General features: G+C 41.0%; 1 long non-coding RNA gene across 1 annotated transcript; it reads right to left on the reverse strand.

Moving 5' to 3' along the window:
- Window positions 1-483: 483 nt before the first annotated feature.
- LOC128324808 (uncharacterized) lies at window positions 484-11,963 on the reverse strand. Its single transcript, XR_008307104.1, has 3 exons — window positions 11,769-11,963; window positions 9,432-9,544; window positions 484-981 (listed from the first exon to the last, which is right to left on the reverse strand). It is a non-coding gene; the product is annotated as an uncharacterized LOC128324808 (long non-coding RNA).
- Window positions 11,964-15,410: the final 3,447 nt, after the last annotated feature.

Below are 15,410 nucleotides of genomic sequence, written 5' to 3' on the forward strand. Positions count from 1 at the left end.
TTCCCTCTGAAGCCCATTGTATCTCCTGAAAATATGTCCCTGACAGCTGTGTGACTCTCAGGGACATATTTTTGAGAATATGTATGAGAATTCAGATGTCTGTGAATTCAGGTGGTCTATCATATAGCACACTGGAAATGGCAAAGTCATTGCATATACTCTGATATATCTGTAGAAGGTCATATTGCTTGACTCTAATGACTAGTCCATACTTGAGGTACATCACTTTAATACTCAGTACTTCATGACCTGCAATTGTGAACTGACTCCACTGAAAAACACATGTGTTCAGGTGACACAAAGTGATAAAGAGTTCTGTGGTGCTATGGCATATTTACACATGCAAACCATTACTTGATGCTGCAGACCTCAAAGTGATGGATGTGCATGTGTAAACCAGACCTAGATCAGCTTTTGGCAAACGTGTATGAGATGTTAAGAACACAGAAAAGAAGCCCAAGCCCTAAATGAAGGAGCTGTACATGTACACAATGCCTGCTATATTCAATATGCATCACAAAGAGCTGAATTTACATTTTAAACATTTTCCAAGCAAGACATACACATGCTGTTGCAATATCATAACTCAGGCTCAGATTAAAGGAGGGGGCATGCAAGAGCCATATTCTGGGTCACACTTTCATATCTTCCATGGTATATAGAAACAAAAGAACAGGACAGAAATAAAATAAAATGCACAAAGAGACTTCCTCATTCCTGTTTCCGTTCTGTGGTATGGACAGTGCTGAACAGACTACCCATATTCTACATTTTCGGCTAGCTGGAAGCATGGGTTTTTCCTTGCTATCTTCTGTATTCTGAAAGAGCTTCTATATTCTGAACAGCAAATTGAAAACATCCAACGCGCCAGCAGCTGTATGGGCAGCACTTCACTCCTAGTTCATTATTCCATGGATGTGTAGATGCAATCTGGGTTGAGTCCAACACTGTATGGTACTTGGTATAATGGGTAACCAAATTCTGATAAAAAGGAATTACAGAAACTTATTTCTAAAAGCAGATTCCATGTTTCAGCAGTTAAATTCCCAGATGACATCATGCCTATATAAAAGGAGTTGTCTTAGAAAGCCCATTTACAAAGTAGGGAGGAAAGCCCGATATTTATACAAGTTAAATTAATCAGTGAAAAGATTCATATTCATATACTTCCAAAAACACTGGAGGGTAAACAATTCTTTCATGACAGTACATTTCTGTAAATTAAAGTAGTCTTTTGATATTGTTTTAAAAGATTATTTAATGACATTCTTTTCACTGTGTTAACAGTTGAGTATACAATTAATACACAGCTATTGTCATTAGCACAAACAGCATCAGACGCTAACTATTAACTGACCTCTTTACAAGCACTCCAAGAAAATAACAAAGCCAAGAAAAGAAAATGTAACAGTTTGCAGAGACTGTAATTACTGGAAATATTCTGTGTGCACATGTATTTTAAGCAGCAGCTGTGGCAACAATATTAACTATTAGACATTTCATTGTAAAACCTCTGTATTAAACATATCCTGGTAACACTGTGTAATGAGTATGGCTTTATTTTCAATAACATGAAATGGTATTTTGAGTTCCTACAGATTGATTTTCTATAGTCATTCAATTGAAATATGTGCAATGTTTGCTTTGCTGGCAGTTAGCCTTACTCCAATCGGCTGTCTCTCTCAGATTTTTTTAAATATTCCTCATTAGCTGTTAAACTCTAGATGCTGTGCACACACACACAAAAAGGCAGCAGTCAAACACAATTGATGCCACATTGCTTCAAATATTATTATAGTGTTCACCTGCCTATGGCTATTTCTGTTCTCTTCAGTTTACAAAATTTGGGCCTTCTTCAATGATGTCATTTTAATGAATCTCACTGTGGCATTTTGAAAGCCTAAACTTAAAAAAACCAAAACCAAAAAATCCCCTCAAAATACATTACATGCCTTTTATAAGCAAGCAGCAGTAGGACACAAAAACCTTCACAAACCGGAGGCAATCCTTAATATACACTCAAGATTTAATCACATTGATGGAGGATTTTTTTAAAAAAATAAATAAATAAGGATTGATGTTATTTTTCTCCTGTAAACACAATAAGGTACAGATTATAGATAAGACTGAACACCGGCTAAGCCTTTCAAAACAGCTTGTCGGCTTTATCATGCAAGTTTAAATCACGGTATTAGTATATTAGAGTGTTTTAAAAGACGTCATGGGAGACACTTTGAAATTAATTAAAACCCTGCATTCATTTGTTTGGGGAAGATAAACTTTATTAATGGGAAAATAACCTTGACATCCCCCACCTCTTAGTTTTCAACTAAAAATTAGACACTGCCACTAATATCTTTGTATGGCTGTTCCTTGGGGTATGACATACAGCTATACAGGGTATAAAGGGTTCAGAAAGAAGTATTTATTACTGGTACATCCAAAAGATTCCATGTATTGCATCAGAAAGGCTTGATCGACACCAGAATGATCTGTCAGTTTGTTCTTCTAGAGCTTTTTTAAAAAACATTTCTTTTGGAAGTTCAACAGCAGCCCCTAATGGAAAACAGCGAGTACTGCAGAAATACTCATGTATATCCTGGTAGCTTGCAAAACCAATGGCAATTCTGAAACCAAGTCCCCTAGAGAGATAGACTGCATTAAAAAGGCAAATTCTGCTTGTGTGCTTCCAGCCCCCATGAACTGCTGTTACTGGCATGTCACCAGTCAGAATGTGACCTCCAGGACACGGAAAACGCTGGCCTTTGTCATGGTAATCATTGCAAATTTCAGCCGCTATCACTCTGGGAGGGGTGGGGGGAGATACACAGCCAACAATATGCATCTGTCTGGACAGTCACATTCATTTTATGCATGAAGACTAATAATTACCCACTGAATAATATGGGAGGGGGATGCATTTATGAATAATATTCTCTGTGGCTTAAGTCAAAGCAAGAGCTTGCAGAAGAGCCTATTATGAGCTTGCAGATGAGCCTATTATGAACATTTGCTGAGTACCTATTATTACGAGGAGTTCTGCTTTACATTTTACAGATGTGAAATACAAAACAACCCTTGTGAGCAGGGGGAAAGTTTCCTAAAGCCACTCCCAGAGTGACAGGCTACATTGTCCAGATGTATATGAGAGCAATAAAGGGTAAATAGACTGCAGAAGTTATAATGGGATGGTGTGCAATGGAAGCGGTTCCAACTTTTTGTAACAAGGGTACCCCTTCTGTCACAAATCTTCAGCTCAAGTATCCCATAGAGAAGGTGTGTATGTGTGTACACTGTAACACTTAGATTTTGATGTTATGTATCTATGTGCGTACATAGACATACTAAGAATGCATTCAGACATAAGAGCTAACCACAGTTAATTGTAGCCGAGGTTGCAACTCTGTTATGCCCAAATGTATGAAACTGCAGTTACAGGCTGAAAGCTGCCTTTGGTTTGCCTTGCCAAACTCCAATTTGAACTTTCGGTTATCTCTACGGTTTGCCACTGGCAACTGAGTTCCTGCCACCAAAGCATTACGTCTGACTGCTGGTGCAGCTATAAGTGTGTGTTCACACCGATTTTCAAACCACAATCATAGAGTTGGTGGTGCAGACCCATCCAAGGATGTGGCTTCTCCATTATTTAGGCATTTCTCACTGGCAACTTCTCGGAAAACCAGCCCCACCTCTCTTGTCAGTTATCTATCTATCTATCTATCTATCTATCTATCTATCTATCTATCTATCTATCAGATTTGTAAACTGCCACAAACTTCCATCTCTGGGCAGTTAACAATAACATAAAAACAAGTTAAAAACATACACAAAAACTTAAAACAATTTAAATAATTTAAAATCAAACAGATTAAAACCTAAACCATTTAAAAAGCTGAAAAGGCTTGGGTGAAGAGGTGGGTTTCCAAATGCTTTTTTAAAATGGTCCCTAGTGATGCAGCTATGGAGTTGCCAGGCTACAGGGATGCTGCCATGCCCCATCCTGGACTTGTCAGCCTGTCAAGCAGCCCTGGTTCCCACTCTGTCCCTTGCTCCCCCAACCGGGCAAGCAGGATGACAAGCCAGGCACCAAGTGTTCTGCTACTGTCATTCATTTTCCCAAGCAAAAACACTCCAAGTGGCAACATAAGCAGGGCACCCCATCACAGCACCCAGAGGGGAACGTCTTGTGGAGGGGCGAACCAGGGGTGGGGATAAAAAGCAGAGCATCAAAGTTCTGTTTTTTCACATAAACGTTGGGGAAGGAGGGGCCTTGCCCCTTCCCTGGTTGGGGATATTTGCTCCCTAGTCTTGCTCATGATAACAACCATCTGTGAGGACTAATTGCAAATGTGCTAGAGGGCAGTCTAGCTGTACAAGATGGTACATGAGATGTATGCTGCAAAGTGCCCCACTGTCCCATGGACCACTCTCTCGTGAGAGTGGCAGACTAAGGGGAGTGAGGGAAGATGCTCAATGCAGGAAAGCCACGGGGATGAGTACTTGGGGAAGTGCTACCCCCATCTCAGCGACTGCCACTGGGCTGCTGTCAAACCCTGCTCCCTGCAAGCCCACATGTCCATGTGAGGATGTGCGTGCCTGCCTGCGGCCCTGAAGGGTGCACCCACTCTCCCGGAGCCACTGGAAACTGGACCTCTCCGCTCCTGGGAATCCCCGCACCGGGAGCTCTGCATTCGGCACCACACTGGACCCAGCCCAGGAACTTTGAATGCATTGAAAGGTCCATGCCTGGCCCCTGTGTTTACGCCACCCACGCATGTGGGCATGCCCTGGCAAAGGGCCCTCTCATTGCAAGGATAGCCAGCATGAACAGGGCATCCAATTAATTAATTAATTAATTAATTAATTAATTAATTAATTATATCTGGGTGGGGAGCACATATTTGAGGATTGGTGCTCCTGTACAGGCTGGAGGGGTTGCCACAGCTGCAATCGAAATGAGAGAGAGAGAGAGAGAGATTGAGAGAGAGAGAAAACCAATAGTGGCCCACCTAATGCCACATACTATTTTGCACCCAGGACAGGAGATTCTACAACCTGCTTCATCAGGGTTTCCAGTATTGCATAAATAAGATATATAGGGACACTTTTTGAGTAGCCTGTGTTTAATATTTGAGCCCTATTTATTTCTAAAGACTCATCCCTTAAAACCATTTGTATGAAGTGGTAAGCATAACCTAATCTTTGCCTCATGGTATCCTTTACTCTCCTTGATTCAGGGGCCCTCTGAGCTCTTCTGGTGGAAAAAAGGAAGGACTGTGCCACTTAAGATACCAACCCCTCTCTCCTTGACATGGATACTTATTTTTCCTCCCCGCTGCCCCGGCTGAGCAATACACCGTGGCATGGAACTAGGCCTCAAGATACTCCTAACTATTCACCTAAGCCCCCACCTGCAGTCTGAAGTGGTGCAACCCAGATACTGGTTTACTACCTCAGTAAGAATTACCTCAGTCTTTCTTACAGACTTTAAGTCCTCGGAGCAGGTGCACTTCACTTTTATGATCTATGCAATGCCTGAAACATCACTCATGTTAAATTAGAGTTAAATAGTAACGGCAGTACTATAAAAGCAACATTACGGCAAGAAAATGAACATTACACATTTCCCTATATAGGTACAGCTGAATGGCATTCTTATTAGAGGTCTCTGCTCAAGAAAAATCTAATTTTCATATTCATTCAACATAAAAGAAATGCACAAAAAGAGATATGAAAAAGAACTCAGTGGAATTTAAAATCTGAAGTTACAAATGTCTGGGTAGTTCTGGTATATCAACACTGAAGGAGGGGAAACTAGCTAGATTGTAGCATTCCTAATAACACCATCTAAAGCTGGTGTTACCTGGGGATTAGATGAATGAGGGAGAAAATGGAGTTGCTGAACGCAAGCTAAATAGACTCGACTAAAAAGGCTAAGTTCCATAGTTAGAATTTCAAACATCATTTTTCTACAACCAGCTAAAATATAAAATTGTTAAGTCTCACTTGGTATCATAGCATCCATCACGGACGCTTTGAAGCAAAGCTATTATTTGTGATCTCCCCATTCATTCATGTTATTCTTCACCCTTCCACTATTTTAATACCTCGTGCTCTGGTGCTGATATAATGAAACTCCCAGCAGGGAACTCCAGCCTTCAAAATTTGTCTATCAATTACTGTGATCAGATCACTTGAGCCTTAACATAATTTCTCATAAGGAAAAGAAAATGTGCAGATGTCCAGCAGCATCAGGCAAAAATCAAGGAAATGTTTATGTTAGAAACATAATTATGGCTTCTTATGCAGAATTTTAATGGCCATTTGACAATATTGCCATCTTCCCATAAATCATGGCCAGGGTCAAAAGATATGCATAATGAGTTCCACCCATCTAACATGGCTTGGACTTGTGTCTGAAGCCTAATTCCCACAAGGCAAACTAATGCTGAAATGAAACTAAGAGAAGTCTCAACAGTCTGTGATATGTCAGAGTGGGTACCATTCAGATAACATTGGGGCCCACCAATGTAGCCCTTTGGATCCCAGTCTAAAAAAACAAAAATCTCTTACAGAGAATTTCATCTTTCTTTTTCTGTCAAGGTCAGCTCTGACAGTGTAGATCAACTGTTGAGAAGCATGCAACTACCTGCATTCCCCTATGCCCAGCCGTACAAAACTTTCAGAGTGTCCATTTCCAGGTGATCCAAGTGGTGCAAGAGCACATGAGCAGTAGAAGCAGATAATGAGAAAGGAAGCCTGGACCAGCAGGGCAGCTGTCCAAAAGGAGATGGGTTCGGAGTGCTTTGTGAGGCCTTTCCTTGGAACTTTTACATCAGCAGCTAGCAGGAAGAGACTTAATGATTTATAAAGTAGGTGGCTGGTCTGTCTCTTCCTGCACTTCAGCCAAGCCCTGATCTGAACAATGTGTTTGCTTGCTTGCTTCCTCCTCCTGAGTAACACTGAGGGAGGGAAGGTCTCAGGAAGCTAAATGGATGCTGCTTTGCTGATTCAGAGTGTCTGCATTGTTGCTGCTACTCCTGAAGTCCTCTTTGGTTCTCAGTCTCTTACCCAATAATCCTCTTTTATTTCTCTGGCAAGCAAATCTCAGCTCTAGAAGTATAGATCACCTGTTTTATATTTGTGTGTCTACCTGAATTCCCTTCATACCCAGGGTTGATAAGGAAGTCTGGATTTGGAGTTGGGGTGCCCCAGTGTTGCAGCCTCCTTTGATGAAGGGATCATCTGAGGGGGCACCTTATGATAGCCCATCAGGAGTTGTGGGGTCTCAGGGAACACAGTATGGCCCTGTTCCTCCTCTTTAGAAGACATAGGAGGGTCCAGCCACAGAGCTGCACCCACAAAGTATAGGATGCAGAATTTATTTCCTCCACAAAGCAGTCCATTTGCACATGCTGATATAAACCCAGGAGGATGATCTGCATACAGAAAGATCAAAACTACTGTTTGTAGTTGAGGTGGCTGGAGAGACTCAATCCATGTGTACATACTGAGAATAGCTATGTTCTCCCTCTTGTCTTCCATTGGTAAATATGCTTCATCATAAGAGTTAATTTGCTGATTTATTACATCACTCTGTGACTCTTGTCAGCTTTAGAAAGTGTTATTGACAAGGCTTAATCTGACAATTTCCCCAACATCTCCCAGACAGAAATTTAGAACAGGAAAAAACATAAAGGGAGTTTCAAGGGGTTCTAAATATGTGATTTTTAAAAAAAATCACCATTGATGTCTGGCAAATTGACAGTACAATTTAATAAAAATTTATCAACATTAATTGCCATGCTCTTGAATAACTTTTGCATGTAATTATTACAAATCTAAAAAGACATTGCCTCAGGTTCAGTATCTAGTGGGATCATCTGCTCTGAATACTATCAAAGTTAAGGGAAGATACACCAGCACAAATTAGTCCTTGTCCAAAACTAAAGGATATTGAAGTTGTATCATACAATTGAAATGAAATTTCATGCAGTGTGATCACAATGGAGATCACACTGAGGAATGCTGAATGTATCTAAGGCATGGTGGAGGACAGGACCTGCAAACCCATCATGTTGCAACTGAAAGTGGGTCATATCAGAAATGCCACCATTCTTTTCTTTTTTTCTTTTCTTTTCTTTTCTTTTCTTTTTTTTTTTTTTTTTTTGCTGAACTATCACATGATGAGTGTCTCTTTCTGTATCAGCCCAAAGGGTCAAGTCCAGGAACCAGGTAGCAATAAACGATGTGGTGATTTTATAGGCAAGTATGGCAAGACAGGAAGCATAAGACAGGGATCAGGGACTTGTGTGAGCACCAATTAGCCTGAAGGTCAATGTTTTAGACAGATAAAATGTGACAGGGAAGAATTGAGGGTACTACCAACCAATAGTGAGCTCCACATTACCTGACCCAAACCCAGTACTTCACTGGTGTGAATCTTGCTTTGAAGCTCAGTGATCGTTGCCCAGATTAAGCTATTAGCTTGATAACCCTTCAGGTCAAACCTGAGAGATCAAGAGATGCCATTTATTGCGGAGCAATCAGAAGCAGTGAAGAAGCAAGGGGAGGAGACACTTAGCACTTTCTCTGTCCACTATTTTCCTCACTCCAATTTGCCTTTTCCTCCACAGTGGGAAAGGCAAATTTTCACTGTCATTAGGCAGTGAAAGAGTTAAGCACTCCGAGTTGCCCCACTGGAGGCAGCTTTTCCTGATCTAAACATGCCATTGGACAACCATACATGCATTTATATGTAGTGTGTAGAGGCCTTCTCCATGAAAGACTCCAGTCCATTTGCAGATTCAGCTGGGATGGATCATAGTGCACTTGAATAAAGGCAAATTTTTGTCTCTTTCTATTTTCCCACATCCCTATTCACATAGCTATCTCCCTGGAGTTTATTTGCATTAATAACTGCAAGCACCGATATAGCCTTTCAGGGTATTAGTCCAAACCTGTAAATGAATGCATTGGTTCATCACAATTCATTAATCAAGACTGTGCTGGATTTAACAGACAGCAGATTATTAGACACCAAATTATACAGACTGGGGGCGGGGGGGGCGGCAGCTAGCTCCCAGAGGGTCAGATGTAATGTGAATGATTTTGCATAAAACTATAAACCCCCTATTAAATTAAAGACACACAAAAATTATGTTCACTGCTTATCTAAAGTAATTTTTTTAAGGGATGTTACACTAATTTACTTTTCAACTGGTCCTGGTTACACTGTAAAGGACTAAAGGTTAAATGCAATGGTTCCTTTGATGCTTGGTTAAGCAACTCATACTAACATATCCTCATGGAGGTGAAGAAATTAATGAAATTACAGCTGTAATTCATTGCTAATGGAAAATCGTCAATGCATTCAGCCAAGAGTTCAAACAAATTTGCTGCAGACCCTGAGACCTAACCCTATGACTCACACTATTAGACTTGCAACTCTTATTTCAAGTTCTCTTGCTGAGGATCAAGAGAGGAATTTGTCATGTAACCCAGTAAAGTTTGCAAATTGTTGACCTTGACAGTTGAGTTCTCCCTACAAACCAAAAAGAGAAAGAAATCTAATTTCTAATTTTCATCATTTATTCAGATTTTTTAATATATATATATTAGCAGAGGAGAGGAAAAAGACCCTTACACCCAGAAAGTAGTCAACACAACAAATATTGCAATTTGCCAATTAATGTCATCCAATCCAAGTTAATTCAAAGGACAAATTGCTTGATTCTACATAAGCAATATATCCATATCAAATAAAATGTGTTGCTAACATGAAGTATATTGACCTTTTTATTGCTGCAGTACTTCATATTTTTATGCTAACCAAGAGAGACAACTTTCAGGTTTTATACTCAAGCTAAAAGAGTCTTCTACTACACATTTCACTGGCATTTTCTATAAGTCAGTACAAATGCACTAGTAATTCATTCTCTAAAACTTGATAAAATATGTTTAAATGCTAAGTACAAATAATTAAAAGAAATAATATCATTGTAAACTATGCAGTCTAATTTACACCGAGCTTGGTCATTCACAACAGACTCTGATGGCCTATTAGGCTGTTTCAGGCACCTGGGGTGTGAATCATAGGGCCAATTCGGACATAAGGCCAAACTGCAAGTAGGTGTTCCTGAGGTTAACCGCCGTCACTGAGAATCGCACCACAGATGGTCCAGTAACTGTGTTTTCATTACCTCTACTCGCTGGCTAAAGTCCCTAATGTTCCTAGTCCTCCCAGGCTCAGTCCCACCACTCACCATGCTCCTTGCATTGCCAGACTGCAAGCATCCCTCCTCTAGCAACTATTGACTACAGTGTGAGTGGGGGCGTGCTCATCACACTTGTATCTTCTTGTCATCTAGAAGCCATCTTTGGCAGTGCAAAAACAAATTAAGCTTTTCCTCTTCCAAATTAAGCCTTTTCCCTTCCCAACCATCACATGGTTTATCTCCAAGGTTGAAACTAGCACATGCAGATGACCAGACCATTTTTGTTATCGATGCCCTTGAAGTTCACATGGTTTTAGATTTGTTTTTCCAGTTCAGCAGTATCACAGGAGCCAAATTAAGTTCCAAAAAGATTTTTTAATTAGTTTTGAAACAGCCTCTGGATACCTGGAATTCAACTCTGTTCATTCCTTTCTAGAAGTAAATGGTTTGATTGCCCTGGGGACACCCAGAAGATTCCCCTTGGGGAAAGACGTGACAAGCGCAGATGGGGTACAATTGTTAAGGATTTGGTTTTCCATCGTAGTCCAGACCAGTGCGCAAAATTGGTGCCTCTGGGCTGAAAAGGTAGACACCAAAGTGAGTGGAAGAGATGGAACCTGGGTCTTTAAAATAGCAATAGCAATAGCAATAGCACTTACATTTATATACCGCTCTATAGCCAGAGCTCTCTAAGTGGTTTACAATGATTTAGCATATTGCCCCCAACATTCTGGGTACTCATTTTACCGACCTCGGAAGGATGGAAGGCTGAGTCAACCTTGAGCCCCTGGTCAGGATCGAACTTGCAACCTTCTGGTTACAGGGCAGCAGTAAGAAGTCCATTTTTGTTAAAGTATATCTGCTCCTGGTAGTTTCCAACCTAGCAGTGGTCTACCTGCCCCCTCTGAGTCTGGTGGCAAAGGTAAACAAGAACATATTTTCATTTCTGTGGGGCATGCGCACTTACCCTTTGATGAGCTTACAGAGCCATCAACATTCTAGTCCTACCCATCCTGGACCCTTATGTTTTCTCCCTTTTTGTAGCTTTTAATTTCAGCCACTGGGTGGGAGCTTTTATCAAGAAAAAAACCCTTTTGAATTCGATCTTTTAGATGGTAGCCTTTGGCATCCAATGGCAAAGTGCACTGTGGGCAAAACATTGGTGGGATAGGGGAGTCAAGTTAAAGATGGTGACGCAACCAATGAAGCTGGCCAGCACGGGCCACCTTAGGGAGATCCTCCCCTTATATGGGAGTGGAATTTTTCATTAGTCTGGTTTAACAGAGAACTGTCGGTTAACAAATATGACAAATACAATTATTACTAATATTTATATACCACTTTTCAACAAAAGTTCCCAAAGCGGTTTACATAGATATAAATAAAATGGCTCCCTGTCCCCAAAGGGCTCACTATCTTAAAGAGAAACATAAGACAGACACCCAGCAACATCAACTGGAGGGATGCTGTGCGGGGGATGGATGGATAGGGCCAACCCCTGGAGAGATGCTGTGCTGGGGAAGGATTAAAGCCCATAAGCAACAGTTTTACCAGAAAATCCTGGTGGAATCCCTCTTGCTGAAGCTGAGAGGCAGAGAACGGTCCTTAAACTGTCTCTCTTGGGGTACCAGAGGTCCCCAAACAGACCATTAGAATTTTTCAAAGACCTCAGGGTTCTATTCAACCTAGAAAATCTAGGAATGCGGCATGCTTGTTGCCAGGCAGTGAAAGGAGGGGTAAGGTGATTAGTTGCTAGGCAGCAGAAGTTGGAGCATTCGCTCAAACAGCCAGAGATGCAGCTGACACTATTCAGAGCTGATCTGAGCCTCCTCTCTGTGATTGTGGGAGGAGCTTCAGCAAGAATCCCAGGTTACAACAGGCGCTGAATTAAAACAGCACAATGGGGCCAGAGGACCTGCAGTTTCAGCAACCTAGCCAGCTTCAAAACGAGGGTTCAAATTGAAGTTTTGAGGCACAGTTAAGAAGTTAAGAAGAAAAATCCCATATTTGGTCAGAAATACCAACCTCAGGCACATTTAACTACAGTTTGGTGTTATGTCAAATTGGCCCATAGTCACCTACCAGAGTGATGTTCCTAAAGCAGTTTTAATCTGGAGAAAGTAAGTGCCAGAGGAGTTCTTGACTGTGTGATTAAGAGGTTTCTAAAGACCTATACTGCTTGCAAGGACTGAGCAGATGTGCTGAACCTAGTGCTCTCTAACTGTGTACCCACTTCTTTACTCTCTGCTCTACCTTTATATTCATGAAAAGATGAGCTTCCATCACAAGAAACTGATCTGGTAAATTTTCCAGCACTCTGCAAAGGGGAGGCACAAAATAGTAATATAAATTTTGCTCAGTGTAAATACGGTTATGTTAATTTTTCTAATTTGCTTGCTGGTGTGCATGTAGGAGGGGGCTAAAGAGTCATGCATTTGGCACCCAGGAAAGAAACATTGAACATGCCTGCAAGTGGATTTCCAGTGCTCTGAATGGCATCATTGTGCTCTCTAAAACCCACAAAGAACTCAAGCATAGCCTATGGTCTATGCAGAGCGGGGAGAGTCACATTGCCATTTTGCCACTGTAATCACATCTATAGCTGGTATGAATACACGAATGTGGAACACATCTTTTTTCAGATTCTGCTTCTGCATTTGGAGTAATATGCCACACCACAGGGGAACCTCCCATACAGACATGCTTCTGGGGGACAGCATGGAAAAAACAGTCCACAGTAAAAAAGCGGCAAATATCAAACTCCCGCAACTAAGCCCCACCAAGCTCCCTTATCCAAGCAAATTCTTCTTTCTTCCACTTAAACCCTGGCCCAGATTATCAGCCCAAGCTGTAGTTGCAAATATGTTCTTTGGATTAAGAACTGCAAACTCATAATAGCACTGGATGATTATTTTATTTTATTTTATTTTTTTAATCAAATTTGTATACCGCCCCAAACTTTAGTCTCTGGGTGGTTTACAATAACATTAAACCAGTTAAAAACATATACAAAAACTTTAAAACAATGTAACAATTTAAAAATAACCAGAAATTAAAACCCCAAAATATTAGGAAGCTAAGAAAGCTTGGGCAAAAAGATGGGTTTTCAGGTGTTTTTTTTTAAATTGCCAGAGATGGGGAGGATCGTATCTCAGCAGGAAGTACATTCCACAATCTCGGGGCAGCAACTCAGAAGGCCCATCTCTGCGTAGCCACCAAACGAATTGGCGGTAACTGGAGACGGACCTCCTCAGATGACCTCAATGGGCGGTGGGGCTTGTACTGAAGAAGACACTCTCTTAAATAACCAGGTCCTAAGACGTTTAGGGCTTTGTAAGTTAAAACTAGCAATTTGTATTTTGTCCAGAAACCTATTGGCAGCCAGTGTAACTCCATCTGTAAAGGAGTAACATGGTCTCTCCAAGATGACCCAGAGACCAACCTGGCTGCCACATTCTGAACCAACTGAAGTTTCCAGACTACGTACAAAGACAGCCCTACATAAAGCGCATTACAAAAGTCAAGTCTGGAGGTTACCAACAGATGTACCACTGTTTTGAGGTCATTGATCTCGAGAAACGGGCGCAGCTGGCATATCAGCCAGAGCTGATAGAAAGTGCCCCTGGCCACTGCCTCAACCTGATAAACCAAGGAGAGGTGTGGATCCAGAAATACTTCCAGATTGCAAACCTGTTCCTTTTGGGGAAGTGTGACTCCATCTAGAACAGGCAGATCAAAATCGTCTCTGGAGTTCTGACATCGCACAATAAGTACCTCCGTCTTATCTGGATTCAGCTTCAGTTTATTCTCCCTCATTCAGCCCATTACTGCTTCCAGGCAGGCATTTAGAGAGGATATGCCAGCTCCTGAAGAAGTTGACATGGAGAAGTACATCTGGGTGTCATCAGCGTACTGGTAACACCCAGCTCCAAATCCCCTGATGATCTCTCCCAGCAGTTTCATGTAGATGTTAAAAAACATTGGAGAAAGTACGGAGCCTTGAGGGACACCATACTTAAACTCACATTTTGAAGAGCAACAATCTCCAATCGACACCATCTGGCACCCCCAACACCCTCAGATGTTCCAGAAGGATACTATGGTCGATAGTATCGAAAGCCGCTGATAGATCCAAAAGGACCAACAGAGTCACACTTCCTCTGTCAATTGCCCTCTGTTGTGACCAGCAGAAGGTAAAACACACACACACACACCCCTGTAAAGAGGCTGCTTCCAGGGAAAGATATTTCTGTCAGTAGCGTTGAATCAGCAAGCCTGCCACCCACAACCCACACATGCTCCAAATGCAAGTGGCATGGCAATCATTGCACCTAAGCAATGAAATAGCTTCTAGCCCCCATGGTGGGTGCTTCCTTTCCCAGAGGTCCCTTCCTGTCCACACACACTTCCTGTTGGTGCTGTCAGTGCTGAAGGAAACAGCCACAGGGAAGCACCCAGAGTTTCCATTCATTATTACTCTCAAAGGCTGGAGTATGTTCTTAAAGGTTCTGATTAAAGTGAGGACCACTTCAATATCAAAAGCTAGCTCCCATGCACCATTAAAAAGTATGACTGTTAAAGCTTACTGTGTCCCAATTATATAAAAACCTACAAGGAATAACAACCTGTAAATTTACTATGCAAATACTCTTAATTTATGACAGATTGCTACTTCAAATACAAGTATTAAGTCACTATTAGATTTGTTTAGGTAATGCACTAATATGCATCACTAAAGTCTTAAATTTCTACGTAGCAACAGTGTTTGTTAGATGCAAATAAGGATTACCTTAATTAAAACACCATCCGCAGCATCTCAGAAGATTTAGTCCAAATCTTTATATAGGGCAGATTCATTATCTTTCTGCGGTTAATAAAAATACAGTCTTCTCTGGTTACATTTTAGAATTTAACATTGATTACTATTTTGTTACTAGAAATCAGATACTAATGACTTTTAATGCAAGCCAAAAGCAATTTTGTCAGCCCAATTAAAATACTATTTAATAGCTGCTGAAAGAACTTTAATTTCTTCATAATTATATAGTAGGTTAAATTTTTAGATGCTTTTGTTTAAAAAAAAATGCATTAGGCAGAAGAAAGCAGAGCCCATTGCTCTGTATTTGAATATATATTCAGCCATATCAGTCATTTCCAAAAGACCATTAAACAGTCATAGCTTGACTGGACAAA

This window comes from Hemicordylus capensis, chromosome 4 (assembly GCF_027244095.1).
Source record: "Hemicordylus capensis ecotype Gifberg chromosome 4, rHemCap1.1.pri, whole genome shotgun sequence".
Lineage (NCBI taxonomy): Eukaryota > Metazoa > Chordata > Lepidosauria > Squamata > Cordylidae > Hemicordylus > Hemicordylus capensis.